The following is a 9,774-nucleotide window of genomic DNA, read 5'->3' as shown; positions in this document are numbered from 1 at the left end:
TGATTGAAGGAACTGCACAGAGGAAAAACACACCCCAGGGCTATCTGAACGTGGGAACTTAAGTCCCTTTGTAACATAAGAAAAGCATGGAAGTAAATTTCCTCGTCTTCTATGGATACAATGGATTTTTTATTTTATTTTTTTATTATGTATTTTTTACCAAAGCTGATGAAGGAGCAGCACACCCGACTCCAGAGGTTCAGGGAAGAAATTCCTCCTGGTTTTAATTTGCTTTTAATCACAATTGCCAGTTACATAGTATCACCAGCAGGTGGCAAACTTGCTTCATGAAAAAATGTACTTGGAGAGTTGGATTTGGATTGAAAAAGGCTGGGCCAAGTAGCTACTAATATGATACTCTTTTTAAAAATGCATCAGTTATTATGAATTTATTTTCAAGATGTTACATGTAAAACACATAGGTTACCTATATTTCTGGGCAATGTTAAAAATGGAACTTTTTTGTGAGTCTTTTAAACATTAAAGAATCCGTATTACAATATAACATTTTAAAGGATCAACCACTTAGGTAGGAAAGACATTTGCTCAAAATGCATTTTGGTATTCATTTCATTTTTATAAATTATGTTTTATCTCATTTGCCAATATATACAGAGTTGGTGTATGTACAGCTCAAGACCTAACTAGACATTAAATGGAAGTCAGTGATTGGATCCAACAGTGTAATTTTCTTTTTCTAAAAGCAGCTGCCGAACCACCAACTTGGGTCAAAAATATGGAGGGCAAAGGGCATGTAATCCTTTTCCCCATACTACAGCCCCAATCCACCCAGAAGGTGCTAAGATACAGGCACAAAAGAGGAAAAAGCCTAGAGTAATACATGCCCACTGGTTTTCTGCTTAATTTGGGAATCTCCATTTTACACTGGAATAAAAAGCACAGCATCTCTTCATGTAAGGGCATTTCTACACGAGGCTTTTATCCCGCACCTTTACTGGGGCTTCTGCTTCCAGATGCTTTATGGGATTAAGCTGTGCTCCTTTACACATGTTTTTCCCCCCAGCGGGAATTTCTTTCTCTGCCTTTCCATATGTTCCATTACACAACCACTTGGTGGTGCTGTAGTATAACATAATTGTGTAATTACACGGGGCTTTATGGCACCATTCAGAAAAAATGCCACACTTTCCTCCTTGGGAACACCCCCGCGATAATGGCTGCAAAGCATGGGAGAGGGCCTGGAGGATGATGTCATGTAAAGGACCCACAAACTACTGTGAGTGAGCAATCATGAGTGCACAATAAAAGCCACATGTAGAATCACTCCAAGTCAATGGCACACATGAAGTTCTTCTGCATTCAGTGGAGCCACTTGCTTCAGACTGGAAGGGCAGAGGTTTTGAAGACAATTTAATTGATATTTATATCTTAGCTAAAATGTGAGGTATGAGCTTTGTAGAGGATATAATTTGCTGTTTTGCCTGTTTTCAAAGTAACCATGACGATTCCACATTTGAAATATCTCTATATCCTGTTGCATCTCAGTGTGTCTGTTCAACCTTGCCTTATGAGCTGAACATCTATCACCTGGGCAAAGGTGCTTGGTATCTGAGGCGCCAAGCAGTCCTGAAATGTAGAAGAGCCCTTTTCCTGACAAGATTTAATATTTTACTTTCTGCCATTCTGCAAGGCTGTTTCTTAGGAATCCCAGTCAACCTAAGATTATGTCCCTGCAATTCTGGTGAGATTGAGCATGCTTCCAGATGAAGGGGTCATAGCGCTACCAATCCAAAGGCACTGTGCAGCTATTCCATCTTTTCTTCCTTAAGAGAGTTTCCACAGTATGAAAAAAAGATGGGAGAAGCGGTGGGAAAATACAGGAGGGTTACGAGTGGAAGACATTGTTGTCTGGAACCCACATAAAATTCAGTAATTGAGGGTGATATCAAGATAAGAGCCTTGTCCAGAAGTACCCTGAATCTGTTTCTCATGTGTTGCTTTATTGGTAGTTTCTATAAAGTTATGACGGAATCTTAGATTTCTTCATTGGCTCCTAGGAGCATCTGTCAAATTTACCCCTATAATGGAAATGAAATGGTATCAATAAGTAACCAGGATGTCCCATTTGCAGACAAAGCATTCATCAGGACTCCTTCACACGGGGCTTTTATCCTGCTATGGAGATTGCTTACTCACAGAAGTTTGTGGGTCCTGTACGTGGCCCAGCCCTCCTCCAGGGAACCTCCCGCTCTTTGTGAGCTCTATTGAGTTGTTTTCCATGACGACAAAAGTCCAGCATTTTCCCTCCTCCCACCATGGGGTCGAAAGAAATGAGGGCATACTGTTTAAAGCCATTTTTACGGCAAATAGAACAACAGCGACACCTAGTGGCTTTGTAATGAAACACATAGAAGTTTAGGGTTTTTTTAAAGCCATGTGGGAAGGACCGGATCTAATCCCACAAAGATTCTGGAAGCAGAAGCCCCAGTAAATTGCAGGATTTTTAGCCTTGTGTGATGAAGCCCCCAGTCTAGTGTTTGGGGTTTTTTAAAAAAATGATTATTATATATACATGTCACAGGCTAGTCTGCCATATTCTGAAAGAACCGTCACTCATACAAGCAGATGACTAAAAAATTTACTATAGTATTTTAAGATTAAATCCATGATTAAAGCAGATCTCTTTCCTAGGTGGTATAACCAGAGCACTATCATCTGTCTGTCTATCTCAGACCTTTCTATGTCAGTTATCACAGCATAGATTATTTCTATCGAGATGACCAAATCAGCAAACCATATCAAAAAGAAAAATACACAATAAATTTGTAAACAACAAAACCTGTATTCTAACTCTGTAACAGACAAATTCAACAGAACAAATATGTCACATCAAAATTCACTGCAGAACCTTCCCTATCAACAAAGTTTAGGTTTTCTATTATTATTGCGGTATTATTATTATTATTATTATTATTATTATTATTATATCAATGTACATGCACTTTACAAAGAACAGGCATGATAGGTCCTTACCCCAAGGGGCTTACATTCTAAAGTAGACAAAGGGAAACAAGAGAGAAAAGGAAATGAAGGAATGTGTGAGCAGAGGAAGAATATTTCAATTACAGATTCCTTGGCTTAGTTACAATAAGGTATAAGGACTATGGAGATGATCCAAACACTTCCTGGAAAAGGTACCTTTTGTGGAGGCACTTAAAGGCTCTGAGGTGTTCTGGGAAGCAGTTCCAGGCACAAGGGGCAGCAAAGGGAAATGGGCGGAGTCATTTCTAGGAGCACAAGACCTTTGGACAAATGAGGGTTGTTGAAGTGGACAAGCGAAAGACTAGGGAAGGGATGTCTTGGCATATAAGTCCAGAGAGGTTCGGAGGGCTTTGCATTCGCACTGTGAACAAAAGCTGATATAAAGGCTGCTATAAAGACATTTTAAAAGATTGTAAATACAGCCCACATGTTCTGGATCAGTGCTCGCTCCAGGTTTTTGAGGGCCCTTGAGCAAAACACCTTTAATCCCCCTCCCTTCTTCAGTCTACTCTCTCACTGCCATTGTCACCAGCTGCTATTGCCCCTCATCTGCTTTCTTATCATTGCTACCGCTTGCTTGACAGGCAGAAGGCCTGTGAGCGAGCAGGCGGTGGCATCTGCTGCTCCCCCTTCTCACCACCACCGTTGCCTGGGCCAGAGTGAGAACAAAGTGAACAAGCAGGCTGCCATGGCAAAGAGGAGGAGCAAGTCCAGGGGCTTCTGTCAGTGGGCCCCTGTTGGGGTGTGGGCCCTCAGCAGGTGCCCAACCATGCCAACCCTTGACGCCAGCCCTGTTCTGGATAGACAATCACACAAAATTATTCCTTCGACATGTTATTCAGTTTCTACATTTTTTACTAACATCTATTTGTTGTTTCTTCGGTCAGTTGCTTCCGACTCTTCGTGACTTCGACCAGCCCACGCCAGAGCTTCCTGTCGGCCGTCACCACCCCCAGCTCCCCCAAGGTCGAGTCCGTCACCTCCAGAATATCATCCATCCACCTTGCCCTTGGTCGGCCCCTCCTCCTTTTGCCTTCTACTTTCCCTGGCATCAGCATCTTCTCCAGGGTATCCTGTCTTCTCATGATGTGGCCAAAGTACTTCAGTTTTGCCTTGAATATCATTCCCTCAAGTGAGCAGTCTGGCTTTATTTCCTGGAGTACGGACTGGTTTGATCTTCTTGCAGTCCAAGGCACTCTCAGAATTTTCCTCCAGCACCACAGTTCAAAAGCATCTATCTTCCTTCGCTCAGCCTTCCTTATGGTCCAGCTCTCGCAGCCATAGGTTACTACGGGGAATACCATTGCTTTAACTATGCAGACCTTTGTTGTCAGTGTAATGTCTCTGCTCTTCACTATTTTATCAAGATTTGTCATTGCTCTCCTCCCAAGAAGTAAACGTCTTCTGATTTCCTGGCTGCAGCCAGCGTCTGCAGTAATCTTTGTGCCTAGAAAGACAAAGTCTGTCACTGCCTCCACGTTTTCTCCCTCTATTTGCCAGTTATCAATCAAGCTGGTTGCCATAGTCTTGGTTTTTTTGAGGTTTAACTGCAACCCAGCTTTTGCACTTTCTTCTATACTGACATCTATACTGACATCTATAGGAAAGCACAAAAATGAACCTTGTTAGTTGCAACATAGTGAATACTGGGCGGGGGGGGGGGAATAATCATAATTTGAAAGCCACACTTTAGCCATGCTCTAAAGGGGGGAGTGGAAGAGAATGGTGCTGATAGCTCAGTGAAGGTGTGAGCTCCATGCTTTGCAGGTATCAACATAAAAAGTCAAGTCGAAGTTCCTTGCCATGGAGAAAAATCGTAACATTCTTAGAAACCTGTGTCTGATAAAGAAGACCTGATAAAATGAGGCTTTTATAAGGTTTGCCTATATCACTGAGTATTTTTTAAAAATAAAGACCATCTAAATAATAATAATAATAATAATACCCTGTTAGTCTGCAGACAGACACAGAGGTAACATACTTTCTCATGCTGTAGCAATATACTTGAGCAAATTAAAGTAAAGAACTTGCAGTTTTGCAAATACATACTGTTTATGTATATCCCCACTAACGTATAGAATAAATCCACTGGAAATGGCTGTCTGCCACAGCAAGGACTCAGAAGCAGTAAATCAGGGGTGGTAGTTGAGGCTGCATTCCCTTGCAGGTAACCCATCAGTGGCCGCATGTCCACTAAAGCCAGCGGTGGGCAGGGCCAGAGCCAAAAGTAGGTGGGTCACCCCTTTTCTCTTTCTGCCACCCCCTTTTAGCTCTATGCTGCTTCTTCCTTTCCACCTGGCCGGCTGCCAGGAAAAGGAGAGGTCACTCTTCCCAGAGATCTGAACAGACTGCATGCATGATGCAGAGGGCTTTTGAAATAGGCTGAGGGCCTCATGAAACCGAGCCTGGGGCTGCAGGTTGCCCACCCCTGGAGTAAATGAACCTTCACAGATTGATCCATTTAATTGCCCCCTGTCCGCAGGAGCCTCTCTTAACAGCCCTCCTACAACCACAGCTGACACTGGCAGCTGACTTATGGGAATAGGAAGCATATGAAAATACATGGAGCATTGTGAAGAGTTTGAATATTAATTTACAGCAAGAAAAGGTCATTACATCGTATGCCTTTGAATGCATTATTTATTGTGTAAGCTGCTTTGATACCGCACAATTGCACTCATTTCACATGCCAGCAAGGTTATGCTCAAAATCCTACAAGCTAGGCTTCAGCAGCATGTGAACCGAGAACTACCGGAAGTACAAGCTGGGTTTCGAAGAGACAGAGGAACTAGAGATCAAATCGCCAACATTCACTGGATCATGGAGAAAGCAAGAGAATTCCAGAAAAATGTCTATTTCTGCTTCATTGACTACGCTAAAGCCTTTGATTGTGTGGATCACAACAAACTGTGGCAAATTCTGAAAGAGATGGGGGTACCAGACCACCTTACCTGTCTCCTAAGAAACCTGTACGAGGGACAAGAGGCAACAGTAAGAACCGGACATGGAACAACCGATTGGTTCAAAACGACAAGGCTCTATATTGTCACCCTGCTTATTTAATTTATATGCAGAGTACATCATGAGAAACGCCGGGTTGGATGAATCACAGGTCGGAATTAAGATTGCCGGGAGAATTATCAATAACCTCAGATACACAGACAATACCACCCTAATGGCAGAAAGCGAAGAGGATCTCAAGAGCCTCTTGCTGAGGGTGAAAGTGGAGAGTGCAAAAGCTGGTTTGAAACTCAACATTAAAAAAACGAAGATCATGGCATCTGGCCCCATCACTTCCTGGCATATAGAAGGGGAAGAAATGGAAGCAGTGACAGATTTTACTTTCTTGGGCTCCAAGATCACCGCAGACGGTGACTGTAGCCATGAAATTAAAAGACGCTTGCTCCTTGGGAGGAAAGCTATGGCACACCTAGACAGCATAGTAAGAAGCAGAGACAGCACCTTGCCGACAAAGGTTCATATAATCAAAGCTATGGTTTTCCCAGTAGTAATGTATGGCTGTGAGAGCTGGACTATAAGGAAGGCTGAGCGCCGAAGAATTGATGCTTTCGAACTGTGGTGCTGGAAAAGACTCTTACGAGTGCCCTGGACTGCAAGGAGGTCAAATCAGTCCATCCTAAAGGAAATCAACCCTGAGTGCTCATTGGAAGGACAGATACTGAAGCTGAAGCGCAAATATTTTGGCCTCCTAATGCAAAGAGAAAACTCCCTGGAAAAGACCCTGATGCTGGGAAGGATTGAAGGCAAAAGGAGAAGGGGACGGCAGAGGATGAGATGGCTAGATAGCATCACCAATGCAATGAATATGGACTTGAGCACGCTCCGGGAGAGAGCGCAGGACAGGAAGGCCTGGCGTGCTATGGTCCATGGGGTCACGAAGAGTCGGACACGACTGAACGACTGAACAACAACAACAACGAAGCTGCTTTGAGTCCCGATGAGAAAAGTCGGCTAGAGAGATGTTCTAGATAACTGTGCAGTTCAGCTGTAGAGCAGCCCAAACAGATGGAAAGAACAGCAGTGATGCCATACAAGATCCTTGGCAGAGGGCATGTTCTGCCAGTGGAGCACATGGGGGGAGTATTCAACTGTGCCTTATAGAAGATCAGACTCTTTGTCCGTCTAGCACAGCATTGCTTACTCTGACTGGCAGTGGGTCTCACCCAAGGGTCCTTCATGTCATGGGAGACTGAACTTGAGACTTCCTGCATGCAAAGCATGTACTTTACCACTGACCTACGGCCAGAGAGCTTTGCCTTCGCATCAGCTGTGGGCAAAGGCAAAAAAAACAGGGGAATCTAATGCAGAAACAATGGATAACAGGAGATGCTAAGAATTACCCTCCTCTCTTTTAGCAAGAGAGACTAGCCATTTTCATGAAAGACTTTGGCTGCAACCCTCTACACACATACCTGAGAGTAAGCTTCAATGAAAACAAGAAGATTTACATCTGAGTAGATGTGTATAGGACTGCATGTCACCTAGGACTCCTCTTATTGCATGCCTGCTCTATGTTTCAGATTGTAATGTTATTAAACATGGAAACCTCTTAAACAATAAATTAAGTAAATCTAACAATGGCAAAAGAAAAAAAGGAAGAAAATCTATTCAGTTATAAAATTATATAATATTATTTTATAACTATTTGGATTTTTTAAAAGTCCTTCTCATAGAAACCTCTTTCAGATCTGCATCATATTACACTTGTTCAGATTCAGAAAACGTTTTTAAGAAATGCTTAACAGTGCAAGCCAAACCATGTTTACTCAGAAGTACGTACATCCCATTAAACTCTCCTTGTGTATCATGCCTTTTTAGATTGCAAGCTGGTAGGCAAGGACTGGGTTGTTTTACTGATTATACGTATGCCGGTCTGGGAGCCATTTTGGCTGAGGAGCAGGATAAAAATTATGTATTTCAATGTATGTATTTAAACAAGGGCTTGTTGTTGTTCAGTCGTTCAGTCGTGTCCGACTCTTCGTGACCCCATGGACCATAGCACGCCAGGCCTTCCTGTCCTGCGCTCTCTCCCGGAGCGTGCTCAAGTTCATATTCATTGCATCCGTGATGCTATCTAGCCATCTCATCCTCTACCGTCCCCTTCTCCTTTTGCCTTCAGTCTTTCCCAGCATCAGGGTCTTTTCCAGGGAGTTTTCTCTTCGCATTAGGTGGCCAAAATATTGGAGCTTCAGCTTCAGTATCTGTCCTTCCAATGAGCACTCAGGGTTGATTTCCTTTAGGATGGACTGATTTGACCTCCTTGCAGTCCAGGGCACTCGTAAGAGTCTTCTCCAGCACCACAGTTCGAAAGCATCAATTCTTCGGCGCTCAGCCTTCCTTATAGTCCAGCTCTCACAGCCATACATTACTACTGGGAAAACCATAGCTTTGATTAGACGGACCTTTGTCGGCAAGGTGCTGTCTCTGCTTCTTACTATGCTGTCTAGGTTTGCCATAGCTTTCATCCCAAGGAGCAAGCGTCTTTTAATTTCATGGCTACAGTCACCGTCTGCGGTGATCTTGGAGCCCAAGAAAGTAAAATCTGTCACTGCTTCCATTTCTTCCCCTTCTATATGCCAGGAGGTGATAGGGCCAGATGACATGATCTTCGTTTTTCTAATGTTGAGTTTCAAACCAGCTTTTGCACTCTCCTCTTTCACCCTCAACAAGAGGCTCTTGAGATCCTCTTCGCTTTCTGCCATTAGGGTGGTATCGTCTGCATATCGGAGGTTGTTGATAATTCTCCCAGCAATCTTAATTCCGACCTGTGATTCATCCAACCCGGCATTTCTCATGATGTACTCTGCATATAAGTTAAATAAGCAGGGTGACAATATGCAGCCTTGTCGTACTCCTTTCCCAATTTTGAACCAATCGGTTGTTCCATCTCTGGTTCTTACTGTTGCTTCTTGACCCTCGTACAGGTTTCTCAGGAGACAGGTAAGGTGGTCTGGTACTCCCATCTCTTTAAGAATTTGCCACAGTTTGTTGTGATCCACACAATCAAAGGCTTTAGCGTAGTCAATGAAGCAGAAATAGACGTTTTTCTGGAATTCTCTTGCTTTCTCCATGATGCAGCGAATGTTGGCGATTTGATCTCTAGTTCCTCTGCCTCTTCGAAACCCAGCTTGTACTTCCGGTAGTTCTCGGTTCGCATACTGCTGAAGCCTAGCTTGTAGGATTTTGAGCATCACCTTGCTGGCATGTGAAATGAGCGCAATTGTGCGGTAGTTTGAACATTCTTTGGCGTTGCCCTTCTTTGGAATTGGAATGTAAACTGACCTTTTCCAGTCTTGTGGCCACTGTTGAGTGTTCCAGATTTGTTGGCATATTGAATGCAGCACCTTAACAGCATCATCTTTTAGGATTTTAAATAGCTCAGCTGGAATACTGTCATCTCCGCTAGCTTTGTTGTTACTAATGCTTCCTAAGGCCCACTTGACTTCACTCTCGAGGATGTCCGGCTCAAGTTCAGTGACCGCACTATCATGGCTATCAGGGACATTCAGATCTTTCCTGTATAGTTCTTCTGTGTATTCTTGCCACCTCTTCTTAATCTCATCTGCTTCTGTTAGGTCCCTGCCTTCTTTGTCCTTTATCATGCCCATCTTTGCACAAAACGTTCCCTTGAGATCTCCAATTTTCTTGAAGAGATCTCTAGTCTTTCCCATTCTGTTGTTTTCCTCGATTTCTTTGCATTGTTCATTTAAGAAGGCCTTCTTGTCTCTCCTTGCTATTCTCTGGAACTCT

This window comes from Heloderma suspectum, chromosome 5, assembly GCF_057233095.1.
Source record: "Heloderma suspectum isolate Gila_16-S chromosome 5, 16-S_ref, whole genome shotgun sequence".
NCBI classification, from domain to species: Eukaryota; Metazoa; Chordata; class Lepidosauria; order Squamata; family Helodermatidae; genus Heloderma; species Heloderma suspectum.
Note: the sequence above shows the minus strand (reverse complement) of the source record.